The sequence below is a fragment of the Camelus dromedarius genome, chromosome 8, assembly GCF_036321535.1.
Source record: "Camelus dromedarius isolate mCamDro1 chromosome 8, mCamDro1.pat, whole genome shotgun sequence".
Taxonomy (NCBI): domain Eukaryota; kingdom Metazoa; phylum Chordata; class Mammalia; order Artiodactyla; family Camelidae; genus Camelus; species Camelus dromedarius.
The window spans coordinates 80,826,946-80,844,118 of NC_087443.1; the positions used below are offsets into that span (position 1 = coordinate 80,826,946).

At 51.4% G+C, this 17,173-nt stretch overlaps 1 protein-coding gene across 4 annotated transcripts in view; it reads left to right on the top strand.

Moving 5' to 3' along the window:
• The first annotated feature begins 1,692 nt into the window (after window positions 1-1,692).
• Window positions 1,693-17,173, top strand: part of MGMT (O-6-methylguanine-DNA methyltransferase) — a 230,936-nt gene continuing 215,455 nt past the window's right edge. Inside the window, exon 1 of one of the 4 annotated variants that reach the window (XM_031461997.2) lies at window positions 1,693-1,812. The gene's annotated coding sequence lies outside the window, so the exon portion shown is untranslated. Of the gene's footprint in view, window positions 1,813-1,839; window positions 1,991-17,173 lie in introns of those variants that run through there. The other 3 variants (XM_064488542.1, XM_010993022.3, XM_064488540.1) reach the window with 3 other exon arrangements.

The window sequence follows — 17,173 nt, forward strand, 5'->3', positions numbered from 1 at the left end:
ATTCAGTTTTTGTGTTCTTTTCCCTTTTCAGCTCTGCTGGGACCCCAATTCTGACTGTGTCCTGGTAGCAACAGATCATAAGAACAGGTGGATTCTAGGCCTTGGTGTTTGTACATGTCCTACATGCAGTAGATTGTTGTGGTCCTCTAAGCAAACTTTCATTAACAACGTTAACCTGCTGAGTGAGACGAATCACAAATACCAATGTATGAACTTTGGCCAAATCCCAAAAGAAGAGCTGTACATCCTGGGAAGGCAAAAATTTCTTTCCCATTAATAAAATGGGATACAGGAGGCCCCATAGCATAGCATGGTGGCGTAGAACACATGGGTTCGGGATGGGACCGCTGAAATTGCCAGCGGGCATGTGACCTCTCTGAAACTTCAAGGGATGACTCCACTCACTGGGGTCCTTAGCCAATCAGATTAGAAGGAACGTATATTGTTTCCCAGAGCGGCCAAAAGAAGTACCACGATTGGAGGCTTGAAACAACAGTCGTGTATGGGAGTTCACAGTTCTGGGGGCCAGAAGTCCAACATCAAGGCGTCCACAGGGCCATGCTTCACCTGGAGGCTCTACGGAAGGATGTGTTCCATGCCTCTCTTCCAGCACCCGGGGTCCCAGGGGTTCCTTGCCTTGCAGAACCACACTCCCCTGTTCCACTGTTGCACGTGGTTCTTCCTGTGTCTCTGTCTTCACGTAGCCTTCTGCTTCTAAGGACACCAGTCATACTGGGTTAGGAGCCCATACGAATGACCTCATTTTTACCTGGGGCCTCTGTAAAAGGATCTTATCTCCAAATAAGGTCACATTCTGAGTACTTGAGACTAGGATTTCAACACACTCTTTTGGGGTACATAATTCAACCCATAATAAAGTCCACATAACAGCAAGCAGTGCCCAGCACCTCTGCTCTTACTAAATAGCCACTGACACTGGGTGTGTCTAGGTACTGCTGACTGGGCAGCATCTGAGGGGTCCTGGACGGCGAGGGACCCGGTACCAGCACTAGAGGCTGACCCCGTTTGCTGATGCATCGAATGCAGATGAGCTCTGCACAGCCCCTGCCCTCTGGGAGCGGCCGCAGTGGAGTGGCCTGTGCTCCAGGCACGCAGCCTCCCCAGAGCGGGAACAAGTAACACGGTTACTGGGTGCACCTGCCGCCGGGCCTCCGGACCCGTCCTCGCCCCACACCTGCCCTGGTGCGCGGCAGACAGCGCACATGTAGCGCTACGGCGCGGACATTTGGTAAACCGAGGCACAGAGCAAAGGCAGGAAGGGCGTGGTCCAGCTGTGCCGGTCGGGAGGGCCTGCTGAGGCAGAAGCGCCTGGCGACGAGGCCAGAGGGACCGCGAGTCAGAGGGCCAGAAGGATGAGGGCCGGGCTGCGTCAGCCCGTCCGAGGCTGCGCAGAGCGGCGTCCGCCCGAGCGCCGCCGCACTGGGCATGCTCCGATCTGGGCGAGCGCGCGCCGGCCGGAGGGGGCGCCCACCCTCAGCCCCGCCCCCGCGCCCGCCGCACTCCAGGCCCCGCCCCCGAGCTCCGGCCCCGCTTCCCTCCTTCCGGGTTCCGCCCCTCTCTGGGCCCCGCCCCCGAACCTAGGTCCGCCCCGCCTCTGCGCGTCCCCGCAGCGCTTCCGCCGCGTCCCCCGCGCGCCCGCCCCGATAGCCCGACGTCAGGCCCCGCCCCCAGCCTGGGCCCCGCCCCGGTCCCGCCCCCGGCGCCCCGGACGTGCCCAGGCTTCCCGCGCTGGCTCAGCTCTGCGCGTCCCTGTGTTCTCAGCTCCTCGCGGTCGGCGGCTTAGGCAGCGCGGTGAGTGTCTCGGTTGCCTTACTCCAGCAAAAGTTCGGGGCTCTCCCAGGGGAGAGCAGGCGTCTGGAGGCCGTGGGACAGTCCAGCCTACAGTGGCGCTACGGGCGCCCCCCCTTGCCATCGTGGTGCGGCCCACTCTGACTCCCAACCTCTCCTTACGTGCCCCAGGTGTGACCAGGTATGCCCAGGTGTACCCAGCCTTCCCCCAGCCTCTGGTCTTTGACCACGTTGGATGCCAGTGTCCTGGCCTAGGGGTTGTGGCCGCTCCTCACAAGCGTCTAGTTGGTCAACACCTTGGAAGCCTTCCCTGCCCGCCCTCCTGACCTGCACTGCTGACCAGCGCCAAGGGCCGGCTCCTCTGCCTTTTGTTCCCAAGAAGCTTCCAGAGCCCCTACTCTGGCCCTTCCTTGCTGCAGGCCTTTAGCGTACAACTTGTTCAGAACCCCATTTCCTCTTCCTTGCTTGAGACAGTGTGAGGGGAAGACCAAGTTCTGGGGGCCTCTTTGTTGTGGCTGGTGTTTGTATGCAGTGTGCCCTAATTGCCTCGGTAAACACTAACACTGAGAGGAAACACGTGGAGTGTGAGAACCCTTTACAACCGACACCGTAGTTCGGTAATAAACACTGTAGAGCAGCTGGAAACTGCATTCCTGGGTCCTCGGGTTCATCGTTTCCTGCATCTCGGGATGGTGTTTGCTGTTGGTGCCTCAGCTCAGTAGCTGACTTTCTCTGCTGGAAGCACATGTCCGTGTGAGCACAGCTTCTGCTTGGCTGGGTAGACAGTCATCCAACCAGGGGCAGAGGGAGACTGGCTGGCCCAGAGAGGGGTCACCACAGCGGCTGGCAGCAGAACGTGAAGAGCTAAGGATGAGACGGGTGGTTTCCATACTCACCCTAAGAGTGTCTAAGTCAGGCCCTCCTCTCTTCCCCAACCTGTGATGGGAGAGGGTTTTGTTGTTTCCATGATTCCCTCAATGGAAACACTCAGGGAGGTGCAGAAGACGAAGAAGAGCCCCCGAGCACACTCTGGGGGTGAAACAACTTTGAAAAAGCAGTGTCAGAGCCGCCCTCTTCACCCACCTCCACCCCCAGCTGGGGGTTAATACATTAGCTCAGACACTTGCCCTGTGAGGCAGGCCACACTAAGTCTACACCTGCTGAAGTCCAGCACCTTCCCGCCACCACGGAGAGCTGGCCTTGCTCTCCATTTCTTCTTGGGCTCTTGTTTGGAGTCAGGATTTGAGTGGTGGAGTGGTATGTGTTACAGTCGGGCTGCACAGGCCCCAAGTGCAGAGCTAGGCTAAGGTACTTTTCTAGGTGAATCTTCTTTTCATGAAAACAAATCTGTGTTACACAAACTAAATTTAACGAATGTTATTAAGTGCTGCTTTAAAGAGGCTTCGCTGCTGGAGAGCAGGGTTTAAAGGAAGAAAGCCAAGCGCAGACACAGTGGTTAGCATCTTCATCTTGTTCAGCTGCTGAGATGCTTAAAGCTCTCTTTTCCTCTCTGTTTGGGCCTTGCTTGGATATGGGTGAGCCTCACCTGGGCCTTACCTTCCCTGCGGGCCTGCTACTCCACAGTGTCCTGCGCAGGTGTCTCGGGGCCGTCTGTCCTTCCCTCAGGGACGGGGGTGGGGGGTGCCTGAGGAAGAGGTCAGCTTCCCCGGGGTTGCTGTGGGCTTCCTCCTCCAGACCTCTTCTCCTCCTTCCTCAGGAACCCCAAACAGTTTACCCTTCTCAGTGTTGGCTAATAAAGTCAACTTACTAAATTGCCTGTGTCCTTATTTTGCAGAGGACAGACATTTAGAAGCCAGTGATTCAGACCAAACCTGTTGTATTCCAACTCCCTTTTCTGGGGGCATCCATGCCGTTTTCAGTTTATAGTATATTCTCCTTGGTAGAAAAAAGGGAAGCAATATACTGTTTTCTGAATTCTCTTTCCAGTAGCTGTCCATTAGCGTTAGTGTCAGGTTCGTTTCCACACTTCACTCCGGCCCACCCACCTGTGTGGCCACAGTGTGAAGCCCTCTTCTAGATCCACTTTCCCTGAGGCCTCTGATCTCCCGTGGTGTCTCTGGCACCGGGCTCACCTGGCCCCCGGCGTGGTCGTCCCTGACCCTCTGCTTCCTGGACTGGGTAGTCTTCTGATACAACTAGCTTCTGGAAGCCCTTGGGTCTTTTCACAGAACATTATTTAAGTAAAACCTGAAGATTTAAAAATCAGAGACATATAAACTAGTATTACCCTGGGTGAGAGTGGCCTTTTCGTATGCACTCATGATAAACGAGCTAGCCCAGGGCCCATTCTTGGTTTGAAAGTGTGTGCGGCTTATCTGGGTGGGGAGGGGGCTTTGAGCCGGGCAGGATGGCTCGTTTTCCCTTGGTTGACATCCGTTTTCCCATTCTCTTAGCTCTGGAGGCCTGTCTTTGGTACAGGTAGATGAAAGTTTGAGATCCACTGTTATAGGCAAAATACTGCGAGATGTGTGTTCTGTGGCATTGGGGTAACTGCAGGTCAGTGGAGAGAAATAATCTAGTTTTCTTTTAAAATTTCTTAAAAAAATTAACACGAATGAAGAGCTTGTATAGGAGGCCACGGGGCTTGCGGAAAACTGTCTTGAATACACGGGGATACAGTGAATGGCTCACTCCTTTATAGAACTTAAAGTGAATTGTGTAAGAAGAGGAGTAGGCCATTTTTGTGACCTCTGTAACCTTTGAAGGGCTCCACAAGGTTTTGGCAGCTGTGGTTCACGGTGGGCTGGTCACAGACAGCGTCTTGCCAAGGTGCTTAGAATGCCCGGCAGTTAAGCCAGGCCAGCGCCCCACTCCTGGTGTCAGCTGCAGCTTGGGCACTAAAGAAGTAGGCTGCCCTGGGGGCCACTGACACATCCCTGACGTCCTGGGCCACATGCTAAATGCTGACACTTGTTTTTGACCCCACAAGGTGTTTTCAGTTAGACTGGGGGCTTAGCAGAGGAGTGGGGGTAGGTCTCCAGGCCTCATGTCCCCTTGTGTGCGCCCCCGCCCCCAGCCCCAGAGTAAACTCGTTTGGCGTGTGATGCAGCTGCGATAAAACCAGTTACAAATTCTGCAGAAACATTTTCTTACCAGTTGTGAAATTTGTTGCCGTGTGTTATGTGTGTGACCGTGAGAGGAATTGGGAGAGAGCTATAAATGCCTGGGACGTTCCCTCGACTCCTGGGGAGGCTTTCTTGTTAGGATAATTTCCTGCCCAGAACACTTGTGCAGTCAGCAGAGGACCCAGCCCAGCTCTGCCGCCCGTTCCCAGAAGTCCGGGGGTGACACTGAACGCGCGGTCCACCAATGGCACAACTCGTAAAAGCAGGCACTTGTTAAATCTATTTGTTTTTATTATAGACATCGATCTGCCAGTCGCAATAATGCATTTATGGACATTTTTCTGCAAGCACAGCGCTGGTGGCAGTTTTTACTGACAAATTGAGTCGTATGGATAGCAGTTTAGAAAACTCTTACCTTATTGACAGATCTGGCAGCCCCAGCACTGGGTGTTCAGAGGTTTCTCAGTGGATGAAGAGAGCGAATTGAATCTTGGGGCAAAATATGGGATGGGATGTTTAAATGTTGAAATTTAACAAGTAGCTGGTAATTATTTCTCATTTGTTTTTAAACTTTGGGGTACAAGCTTATCCCACAAACAAAAGAACTGAAAGTAAGGGCCGAGGGTGTCGCTTCAGATATGGCCCTCTGGTTGGTGTGGTCAGTAAGGGCCGCCCCTGAAATGTGGGCCTGCTGGGATGTGCGTGAGCAGGAGCGAACTGTGTTTCTTAAAAGGTACTCTGAGCCCTGCCAGTCTTGGAAGTACCGAGGGTGCTCGTTAAGAAGGCAGGTTATCCGGCCGTTTGTCAGTCCTGCTGGATCAGTCCCCAGGGACCTGTGTCTTTGCAAGCTCCCTGGGGGCCCCTAATGTTTGAGCATCTCTGGGGCAGCCTTTAGGGTCATCTGAGAAGCAGGGCCCTCCAGCCCACAGGCTCGGGAGTGCCCCTTCCAGATGGACCCATCGGCAGCCGGCCTCGTTCTGAGTTGCCTGTGCTTTTGGGTCTGTGTACAGTTTTGTAACTCCTCAGAGACATGTGAATCTCTTTGAATTGCAAAGCCAACATGTTATCATAGCGTTACAGTTTTCGGTCTTGTGGTTATGACAGAAGATGCAGATGTTACCAAAACTTTGGCATTAGTTTTACAAACAAAGTGAAGCATGGACAGCCGTGTTCTGTTTCACTCCCGTCTTTCCTTCTGGATGGCTGGCCGTGCCGTTCCTCCCTCTGGGTGGAAGCATTTTCATGGTGTCAGGTGAGGGTTAACCTTCATGTATGCAACCAGATACAGTTTTGGGAAACTGAACTGAGTTTTTATTTATTAAGTGCCAGAGTTGCGTTGGGGAGAACACATGGGGGGATTCTGGCGGTGCCGTTTACTAGCCAGGTGGGCAGCTGTTAACCCCCCGGCTGCCTCCTCATCTCTAGGTTGGCAATGGTCACTGACTTTGTCTACCTGGATGAGCGTAAGCACGTGAAACGACTGATGAATATTTTGTAACATACTAAGCACTGCTGGATAGAAATTTTAATTTGGAAACATAGTCTCATAGAAGGATGAGGCTAACTGGGGAAAGGGTGAGGAACTAACCAGTCATGGTTTCCTTCCAGTCCAGTGAGCTTCCTTGTTTTCCCTCCAGTTCAGTCAGCAGCCGTGTCCCTGTATCCCACTCCGTCCAGTCAGCATCCTGGTTCCCCCCAGTCCAGTCAGCATCCTAGCTCTACGGAATTCCCTACCCAAGCCCTCATTTGTGGTGCTGTACACGGGGTTAAGGTTGCATCCTCTGTGAACAAGACTGATTCTGTTTGGACCCTGCTCCACTAATGACTGTCTGTGACCTTGAGTAAAGTCACATAGCGTTTCCTGAGCCTTGGTTTCTCCAAAAATCAGGAAGATGACATTCCTAGTCCTAGGACTATTGGAGGATATTGGGACAGAATCCCATTTGGGGAACAACCCAGGTCCGGCCCATGGTGAGCCCTGTATGATAATTGTTGACATTTGTTAACTCAGGCACAAAACTGTTTCTGCTGGAGGCAGGACGAGAGATGGGGTCTTCAAGTTTTGCTCCACCGCCCAAGACATGCCACGCTTGTGTCTGATTCCTTGTGGCAGGACCTTCCTTTGGTCTGGAGCCTCATGATTTGCCGGATATCTACAGTTCCTTCTGTCTCTAAGGAGGTGGTTTGCCCGGCTGCCTGTTTCTAGTTTTTTACAATGGATGGTTCGGGAGTGGCTGAAGTGGCCGGCCTCAGGGTGCTTCCCACCCAGGTGGCAGTGTCCGAGTGCGCAGGTGTGTGGTGCTGAGGGCCAGCGTGTACTCTGTGGGCCCAGAGCAGGTGAGCTTAGCAGCTGTGTCCCCAGTGGGCCTGGCTCCGAACGCCCAAGTCCCTGTCTTCTGGGAGGCTTGACATCAGTCGTCTGTTCGCTGGAGAGAATTTCCTGGAGGAGAGACACCAAGTCTGACACTGTCGGTGGCTGGGAACCAGCAGCGACACCCGCACCTGAGTGAGGGGACCATGCTGTGAGGGGAGTGCGGTGCATTAGGTAAGCTCCATCAGAACAAGAAATCCTGCAGTAGTAGTGTGTGTGTGTGTGTGTGTGTGTCTGTACACCCTCATATCAGGTTCAGCCTGGTAGACTTTCATTCCAGAAGATCCTGGTCAGTGTGATAGCAGTACCACTGATGGCGTTTACTGAAGGCCTGTGCCGGTGGCTTTTCCCAGTCTGTCTTGTGGAGTCCTTGAGGTCACTTGGCGTGGGGACACTTGGGGTCTCTGTTCGGCACATGAGGAGGCTGCCTGGGTAGGACTTGGCAGCCCAGGTTTGTTTGTAACCAGTGCAGGCTTTTCACCACTCACCTTGCCCGCTGCCCCTGAGGTGGTGAAGCAGAGAAACTGTCAGAAGTCCTCTCTGGGGCAAGAAATACATCACCTTTGTGTTCAGTTCAGTTACACTTTCTGGACACCAGTGTGGACATGCACGCTCCTTTGCACTGTGGGAGAAACAGTGCACCCAAGTCTGTCCCTGCCCGAAGGGGCCCCCAGCCCCTCCTAGTGTGCACCCACCCCGCTGGGAGAGCTGACTGCAGTGAGGGGTGGTGACAGCCCCTGTGTGTGTTTGCTGTTTATCACAGGCAGTCGGACGCACTGCGTACCTCCTTAGGGAGTGGGGGTTTAGTGCTGTGGGCGCCAGAGGAGAGGGAGTGTCCAGGTGCCAGGCCGTGTCTCAGGCTCCAGCCACACTCCTCACCACGTCCCCGCCGGCCAGGGACCTGCTTCTGGTCCAGTGGGCGGGATGGATGGAGCATTTGTGCAGAGGCTGTAAGGTTTCTCTCTCAGAGGCGGGTGGGGACGTGTCAGGAGTTCAGTTGGAGGGGGTGGGGCGGGGCCTTAGGGGGCTAAGGGAGCCTGAAATTTGGAGTGGGGCCAGCCCTGGAGGGTCCTGGGTGCTGCGCTAAGGAAGGGGGCTATTCCGAGCTTGGTTAGTGGGGGATGGTGAGTGGGGTCCCGGGTGGGCATGTGTCAGGGAGGATGGGGAGGCAGGACAGGCTGCTGCCCAGCATGGTGCCCACAGCTGGACTAGTGCCCCAAAGTCTCCACGTCCGTGCGTGTCACCTGGTTAGACCACAACAGCAGGGGGGAGGCGGGGGGGGGCAGGGAATCAGAGGAAGTATGGTCCTGTGCGGGCATCCCGGGACGGGGCAGGGGCCCTTACTCGTGTTCCTGAGGCTTTTCACTCTCCAGTGAAGCTCCTGGAATAAAGAGCAGGAACAGAAATGATGTATTTCCAGAAGTTACTGAATTTAGCTAGCCATGCCGGGAAAAGCCCAGGTGTGCTGTTCTTTATTGTGCAGAAAAATTTGTTTCTGTCGCCGTCCTATGATCATCAGATTAAGCTGTCGAGTCAGATGGATGCGCAGCGTTCGTGCTGATGACCAGGATGTGCACCTGCTCGGCTCGCCAGGCTCCAGGCCGCCCTGGGGGCAGGTGTCCCTGGGGAGGGGTCAGCCCATGGGGAGGGGGCCAGCCCACGGAGTGGGCCACTCTAGGGAGGCTGCAATGATGAAGTGACTTTTGAAATTTGTTGCAAGAACTGTTACTTAGAACTAAAATGCAAGTTCTAAAATGAAGTCAATGTTCCTAAAATTCAACACAGCCTACCCTTTTGGGTGTGATCAGCCACTATTATGGTCATCTTCTGTCTGGCAGGACAGACTCTGTCCTGGGTGACCAGCAGTTTACTGGGACGCAGGACTTTGGGCTAAAATGGGAAGTCTGTGCAAGCCAGGTGGTGGTCGCCCTGGACACTCATGTTCCCGGGACCCGGGTGGCCTCCTCGCTGTTACTCCCTCCAGCTTGGGTCCACTTAGGTCTTGAGTCACAATCAGTAGTTTATTTTCTTTCTTTCTTTTTTTCCTACAAAAGGAAGGGCTTTAAAGACTTCCTCTTAGCTTTTAAAAAAGTTTGTTTATTTTTGCTGTGAGTGTGATTAGAACATCTCTCAGAGCCTCCGTGACTGCCCTTGGACCGGGTTCCCTGCGCTCCCCTCCCAGCGCTCTCTGGACTGTCTCACACCAGGAAAGCCCCCAAAGGTTCTGACTCCTCAGTGATTGTCTTTCTCTTCTGTGTGTTAAGGTTTCTTGCTAAGAAGACCACCTTTGGGCCTGAGGTGCTTTGGTATCATGACAGTCCAGACAGGCTGGGTTCTTGGAAAGATTAGTTAAATAATCTTTTCTGTTGGTCAGAAACAGGTGTTTCCAGTGGCGGGGTGTTGGAAGCAGCTGTCTGATGGGCTCCCGTGGTGCCCCGGTGTTCACGCAGGAACTCCCAGGTGCTTGTTGAAAACCCACGTCGCGGCTGCGTGTTGCCGCTCTGTTTTGACCCCTGGGTGCTCACCACCTCCCTGCGCTTGGTCATTGTGACTCAGAACCTCAGGACACAGGCTCCAGGCTGCCCGGAGTTTACCTCGTCTGGAGGGCACCTTTGGGAAACCGGGTAAGCTGTCTGCCAGGGCCAGGCCACTTCTGTTCAGCTCTCAGACGTGAGGCTGCCTCTTGGGGTGTGAAACAGAGTGCACAGGGGCCCTGGATCTGATTGTTGAGAATTTCTCATCTCACTTCCCTCCACACCTGATGGGAAGCTTCCTGGCTCCAGCCTCAGGACCTTAGTTCCTTTTCCTCTCAGCCTCCCTGCTTCTGTCCCCGAAGGACGCCTGCCCCACGGGGCACTGTGAGCGTGGCACTCAGGCGGACACGAGGGAGGAGTGCACCTCATCCCCTCTCTGTTGAAGGCAGGGGTCTGTAAATGCTCCAGGGTAACCCCTCTTTCCCACCCAGGTCCCACGTGAAGTGAGCCTGTGAGACCCACGTTGATGCCACCTCCAGCCCAACACCCCCCTTCATTCTGGCACCTTCTCTGGAAGCCTGTGCACCAGCCCTTTGCTCTGAGAGTGGATGGCAGGAGGCCCTAGAGAACCCACTGCTCATGCCTGGGGGTCCTCTTCCGATCCAGCCCAAACCTGGGCACCCTCTGCTCCCAGGCTCCCTCTGAACCCTTCCAGTGCCAGCTTTTCTGGAAGCCTCTTCAGCCCCCTCGTGCTTCCTCCCTGCAGGCCCATCACTCTCACACTCAGGTTTCCATTTACTTGTGTGGGTTTTGCCTCCTGAGCCCTGCTTGGGGCCTCAGCCTGACGGAAGGCCCAGGAAAGGGTGCAAAACACGGTTTGCGTTGGACTGAACGTGCCCCTGAGATTCATATGTGGAAGCCCTCACTTCCAGTGGGACTGTATTTGGAGATGGAGCCTTTAGGAGGTAGTTAAGAATAAATGAGTTGTTAAGATGGGCCCCTAATCTGATAGGACTGGTGGCCTTATTAAAGAAGAGAGTGCTCTTTACCGTGTGCGGGCACGGGGGGAACGGGGCTGCCCGCGAGCCAGGAAGAGGGTCCTCACCAGAAACCAAATCAGCAGGAACCTTGATCTTGGACTTTCCAGCCTCCATAACCGTGAGAAGATAAATTCCTGTTGTTTAAGCCACTCAGTGTGTGATACTGTGTCATAGCAGCCCGGGCTGGCTGATACAGGGTGAGGTGCAGACGAAAGCTGTTCCAGAAGCACAGAACCCATTAGGGGTTTGTGTGTGAAGTTGGAATTTGGGGACAAGGATTACTTTGTAATCAGATGGTGCTCAAAAGTCGTACCGGTCTGTTCTCAGGTTTGCCCCTTGGCATCCCAGAAGGAGAGCGTGGTTAGGAGTAAGACAGCGTGGGCACAGACCTGTCTCCCTACCAGGTTCCTAGAGGTCACAGGAGGGAGGTTTGGCAGGCGGGGCGGGAGGCCCCCAGAGGACCAGGCCTGGTGCTGGGCGGGCTTGATCCACCTGGTCGAGGCCTCAGTCCCCAAGGGAAGAGGAGAGGTGGGGGGTGGGGCTTGGGCTCAACGCCTGGACAGCTGGCTTTCTTAGGCAGGAGGGGGGCCTCTGGAGCCAGCCCACAGCCTAGACTTGTTGGTTGGGGATTTTGTTGGTTGGTTGACTTTTTTTTCCCGTTGACATTGGTCCGTTCATTCTCTACTGCTGCCTGGACCAAGGAGCAGCGTGCGGTCATTCTGTTGGACACCAGCAAGGATTCTAAGAGCCTTGCAGTTTGCTGCTTTCACGCTAAGACGTCTCTCTCGAGGGTTTTTGGGGGTCTCTTTTGAGTTGGGGACTTGGGAAGACATTTCTCAGTGGAAGCCAGCGGGCCTGCACGTACACCAGACTGGCTTGCGTTACGTCTGTGGCCATTGATGGGGCACATAGTAAAGATGAGAGATTTCATTTTGCTTCTGCCCCAGTCACCCATCCGCTGTTCACGAGCTGTGCTGTCGGTAAGCAGAGTGTATCAGATATGTGGGCATTCTTAGGAAGCTGCAAAGAAAACTCAAGTTGTAAACTTTGACCCAGTGGATCTTGCCACTTCTGAGCTCTGACCCTCTGTGTCCTTACAGTGTGGCCAGCACTGCACCCTCGAATCTGCTCTAGGGGCCTGGCGGTGGCCAGGAGGGACAGCTGTGGTCAGGGCGGGATAAATGAGCGTCCTGGGCGAGGTTGTGTGCTGTGCTTCACGTGGTGCTGTGAACATTTGAGATGCAGATTTGAATTCTCAGTTATGTTTTATTTATTTGTTTATTAGCACAGCTATGTTTGTTGTTTAAGTCCACGTTGAGCATCTCTAAGATTGTGATTAACCTTGAGGGCCATGTTATAATGTAATTATTAGTGACTGGTCCTGTTAATCCTTGCAGTCAGAGGCGCGCTGGTGTGGTATGTCATTGGGTCCATTTCTTTTCTTACATGTTGTAAACGTGATTCTGTGGCAGCAGGAGTGTCAGTTTGTTACCAGGACAGACTTGGGGAATCTCAGGTATAAGACCAGTTTTATGTAATGATTGTGACGTGTAGCGTTCCTTGCGTGATTAGGTTAATGTTGGCAAGGCGTGTTAACATCTCCCGCCACCAGTGGTCAGGCGGGGTGTGTGATAATTGATCTTCCTGGGTGCGCAGTAACGTAAAAACAATTCAGGCTGTTGGGAGTGTATTTTACAAGTGTGCGTTGGGCCTTAGGGATGTTGTATTGAAAAACCCAATTGTACAGTTACCATGGGAACCCAACTAGAATAGATTGCTTGGTTTTATTTTATTGTATTTGGTGGGGGGTGGTCTTCTTTCATTTAGACCAAAGAGCTAATTTGTTTTAAATGTTTTCACATGGAATTGTATTCACACACTGAGTTGTTACACCAAAGCGTTCTCCCCACCCCGCCTTGTTTCCAGCTTTAAGCTGAAATGGTGATCCGTTCCCTAGTGGTGGTTTGTGAGCAAGTCTCCAAGAGAGACTTAATCAGCGTTTTGTGGGAGAGTTTGTAGAGGTGGTGGTGGTGGTGGAGGTGGAGGTGATGGCGGCAAGCATTTGAAGATCTGGGAAGGTGGGCATTTTCCTGTGACAGCAGACAGGGCCCTGGTGTCCCTCCGGTCGTGCTCTGGACGTCGGATGGGGATACAGGTGTGCTCCTCTGTTCTTCCGCTCGTTTGCTGGCGGGGGATTGGGTCCTGAAGGGCCCTGGGTTTCGGGAGTGGAGTCAGCAGGTGCGGCAGGGCAGGGCCGGGTCATGCGTTCTTTCCTCCACACCTGTGTTCCTGTCACGGTTTGGGCTCAGAGACCTTCTGTGCTCTTAAAACACATCAGGGATTCCAGAGCCACATAGCAGTCCTTACCTACTGCATTAAAAGTTAACGTTGAAAAATTTAAAAATATTAGTTCATTTAAGCAACAGTAAACCTATCACATTTTAACAACGAATAACACATTTAAAATGAAAAGTAACTCTGTTTTACATGAAGAACCAATTAGTGAGATGAGTGATACTGGTTTACCTGTTTTTTCAAATCTTTTAAACAACTGCTAGTGAGAAGGCAGCTCGATTCCCATCTGCTTTTGCGTTCCGTCTGCTGCGCGAGTGGTTCTGTGTATCAAGAGAACCTGGCTTCACACAAGTAAGTAACTGGAAAAGGGAGAGACGTTTAGTATCCTTTGAAGGTAGCTTTCACATAGTGGTGGGTCCCTTGAACACCACATCAAAGTGGCAGTCTCTGGGAGGGTCACTGCTGTGTGGCGTGTGAGCCCGTGCACTTTTGGCAACCATCACATGAGAAAAGTCCGCTTGTACAGCGTGCGTTGTGACTTTGCAACATCACTCATTGGTCCTTTGGAAGATGCCGGTTTGCTGAATTGTACGTACCTTCTAAATGTTGGCATGTTTCATAATACAGTGTTGAAAAGTTGTCCTTGTTACTGTCACCGCTTTTCTCCTTAGAAACGTCTTAGAACTGGGAGGCTGTCAGGCCCTGGGGGTGGACACAGGGTCCCCGAGGTTGTCGTCATCAGCTCGGAGGCTGTCGTTTTGTCATTAGCCGCGAACTGCTGGTGTGTGACTCACAGAGACGGGCTCACTGTGTATGTTTTTGAGAAAATATCCCAGAAACTGTAGGTCGTTAGTCATTCATGCTCGTATTTTGTGTTTTTCAAAGAATTTGGACATTTCATCTAAGTCGTTGAATTTTTTGGCCTAAAGCTACTTTAATATTCTTTTGCTGTCGTTTTAGTGTTTGTGGGATTTTAAATCATGCCTTTATTTTTATTACTGATATTGCTAATTGCGTTTTCTCTTTTTCCCCCCAGTTGGTCTGGTTAAAGGTGTTTCAGTTTTGTTTTGTTTGTTTGCTTTTTGAAGACTCAACTTTTGTTATCGTTGGTTTTTGTCTCTTTTTCGTTTTACTGATGTCTGCTTTTATATTTATTATCCCCTCTCTCTGCTTACTTTGGCTTAGTTTGCTTTCTCTTCTGCAGTTTGTTAAGGCAGAAGCTTAAGTTGAGCCCTTCTGTCTTTTCTTACATTAATATTCAGTGCTACAGAGGTCCCTCGAAGCACTGCTTTAGCCGCGCCCCACGGATGGCTCTGTTGGGTTTTCATTTCCATTCAGTGTGATGTGTTTTCCATTTCCCTTGGGCTTTCTTTACTGCGTGGGTTGCTGAGAAGCATATGCTGTCTCATTTCCAGGTCGGTGGGGATTTTCCCGACACCTGCCTTTTACTGATCTCCAGTTTAATTACCCTGTGGTCAGAGGACGTGCTTCTTACGATCTCAGCCCTCCTAAGTTTACTGAGAGTTGTTCTGTGGCCCAGAATGCGTGCGTGCTCCTGACGCAGTGCATACTCTGCGGCGTTTGGCTGGAGTGCGCCTTTAAGTGGTGGTTGGGTCAGGTTCTTCGTCGCTGGTGGTGTTGAGATATTCTGTCTTCTTGCTGCTTTCGTCTCCCTGTTCTGTAAATTGTTAGGAAAACAGTGTTGAAATCTCCAGCCGTGACTGGGGGTTTGTCTGCTCCCCCTTCCATTCTCAGCTCTGCCGCAGGGGTTTCACGCGCTTTCATTAGGTGTGTGCATATGTAGAATTTTATGTCCACTTGGCGCATCAACCCCTCGCTCCTTTAAGGCCTTCAGTCCCAGTTATTTCTCTGTTTTGAAACTGTGTTTGATATTAAGATAGCCACTCCAGCTTTCTTTCCATTACTGTCTCTGTGGTGAATGTTTTCCCATTCTTTCACATTTAATTTATTTTGCCATTATATTTAATGCGTGTTTCTTGCAGACAGCACACCAGTCTTAAGACGATGTTTTATTAAAGTCAAGTGTTCAGATCATTTACGTGTTATGTAATTATCAGTGTGGTTCAAGTGCCCTGTCTTGATAATTTGTTTTCTTTTCATCCCATTTGTTCTTTCAACTCCCGCCCCTCATTTTCCTGACTTCTTTTGGAATATTTGAATTTTTTTAATGATTTCGATTTATCGTTTATCTACACACTTGGCTTATTGGCCCTCCCCACACACCCCCCTTTTTTTAAGGTGGTTGCTCTGGGCTGTGCCATGTTCGCGTTTAGCTCCCCGCGACCTGCATTCACACCCTCTGACTCACCGTCACAGACAGTGTAAGAACCTCGCATCGCTGTACTTCAGTTGCTCTTGTCCCATTTTTTTGTTGTATTCATTTAATATATTTTATTTCCACGTATGTTATAAACTGCAAAATATGCTCTTATCATTTTTGCTTTAGGCAGTCAGTTATCTCTTCATGAGTTTAAGAATAGGAAAAAACTCAGCGTGTGTATCTATTTGCACGTTTACCGTTTCTCATGGTCTTCGCTCCTTTGTGTGAATCTGAGTTTCCCTCTGGCATCATCTTGATGCCCAAAGGACCTGCTGCAGTGTTTCTCCGATGCCAGTCGGCTGGTGTGTGACTTGTCTTACTTTTTTTTCCTTTTGAAAAAGCCTGTTTCACTTTCATTCTTGAATGATGCTTTGCTGCTTACAGAATTCTAGGTTGATCTTTTTTTCGTTCCTCTTCGTGCTTTAATATGTTGTTCCATTGTGTCCTGCCTGGTGTGGGTTCTGACAGTCGGCCAGCTGTGCTTGGTCTTGTGCCTCTGTGTGTAATCTGCCTTTTTTCCCCTCTTCTGACCGCTTTTCAGGTTTTTTCTTTATCACTTGTTTTCAGCAATTTGCTTATGATTTGCCTCGGTTTCATTTCCTTTATGTTTCTTCTGTTTTGATTTCACCGAGTTTCTTGTATTAGTGAGCATGGGATTCTCCCATCACATTTGAAGAAACAGCTAATGCTTTTTCAGGCATTTTCCCGCCTGTTTCTGGGACTCCAGTTGCCTTGGTGTGGGGCTGCTCAGTATTGTCCCACATCTTCCTGACGCCCTGTTCATTTTCTTCAGTCTTTTCTTCTTTCTCTTCCTGGATGGTTTAGAAAATGTTATCTCTTAACTTTCACTCAGTTTTTCCCCTTCTGCTGTAACTGATTTGTTAATCGCATCAGGTGTATTTTTCACTTTAGATCTTGTATTTTACATCTTAGTTCCTTTTGGGTCTCTTTTGTATCTTCTGTTTTTTTTTTTATCATGTTTATGTTTTCCTCTTAACTTCTTGAACATACGGGATGTACTTGTAATAGCTGTTTTAACCCAGGCATGCTGGCTTCAGAGCCCAGGACCTTTAGCGCCTGGATTTTGTGACAGCTGTTTTGGCCGACAAAAGGCTTTTTTGCTTGTTTCCTGACTCTTGGCTGTGTTTAGGTAGTTGTGGTGGCCAGAGGACATGTACTCCTCTGCAGTTGCCGCCTCAGACCCTTCGTGCCTGCGTTCCTCTTGGCGTGTCCTCTTGTTACTGATCATCGGGGCATTTTGTATATTCTGGACCCTGATCCTTGTCAGTCCCACCGCTGCAATTCTCTCCTCCTAGCTTGTAGCTTAACTTTTTATTTTCTTTACTGTGCCTTCTGACCCACAGGGGTCCTTAGTTCTCAGACAGTTGCACATCATTGAACCTGTGCTTCTCCCCACGTGTGGTTCCGTTTCTGCGTCAGTACTGCGCCGTACCGATTCCCGTGGCTTTAGGCTGACGCCTGAAATCCGGGTGAGGACCTTGCATCTTGCTCATCCTGCAGGTTTCAGAAGCAGCTTGCCAGGTTCTTGGAAGAAGCCTTCAGTGTCTCTGTGGGAGGCACCTGGATCTGTAGATCGTCTGAGGAGAACGTCTTTAGGAGCATGCCCTGTGTGTGTGTGTGTGTGTGTGTGTGTGTGTGTGTGTGTGTGTGTGTGTGTGTTTATGGAGGTGGTCTTTAGTGTCTCTCAGATGTTAACAGGTTTTTTCCCACAAAGAGCTCCTCCGTCTTTTGTAATG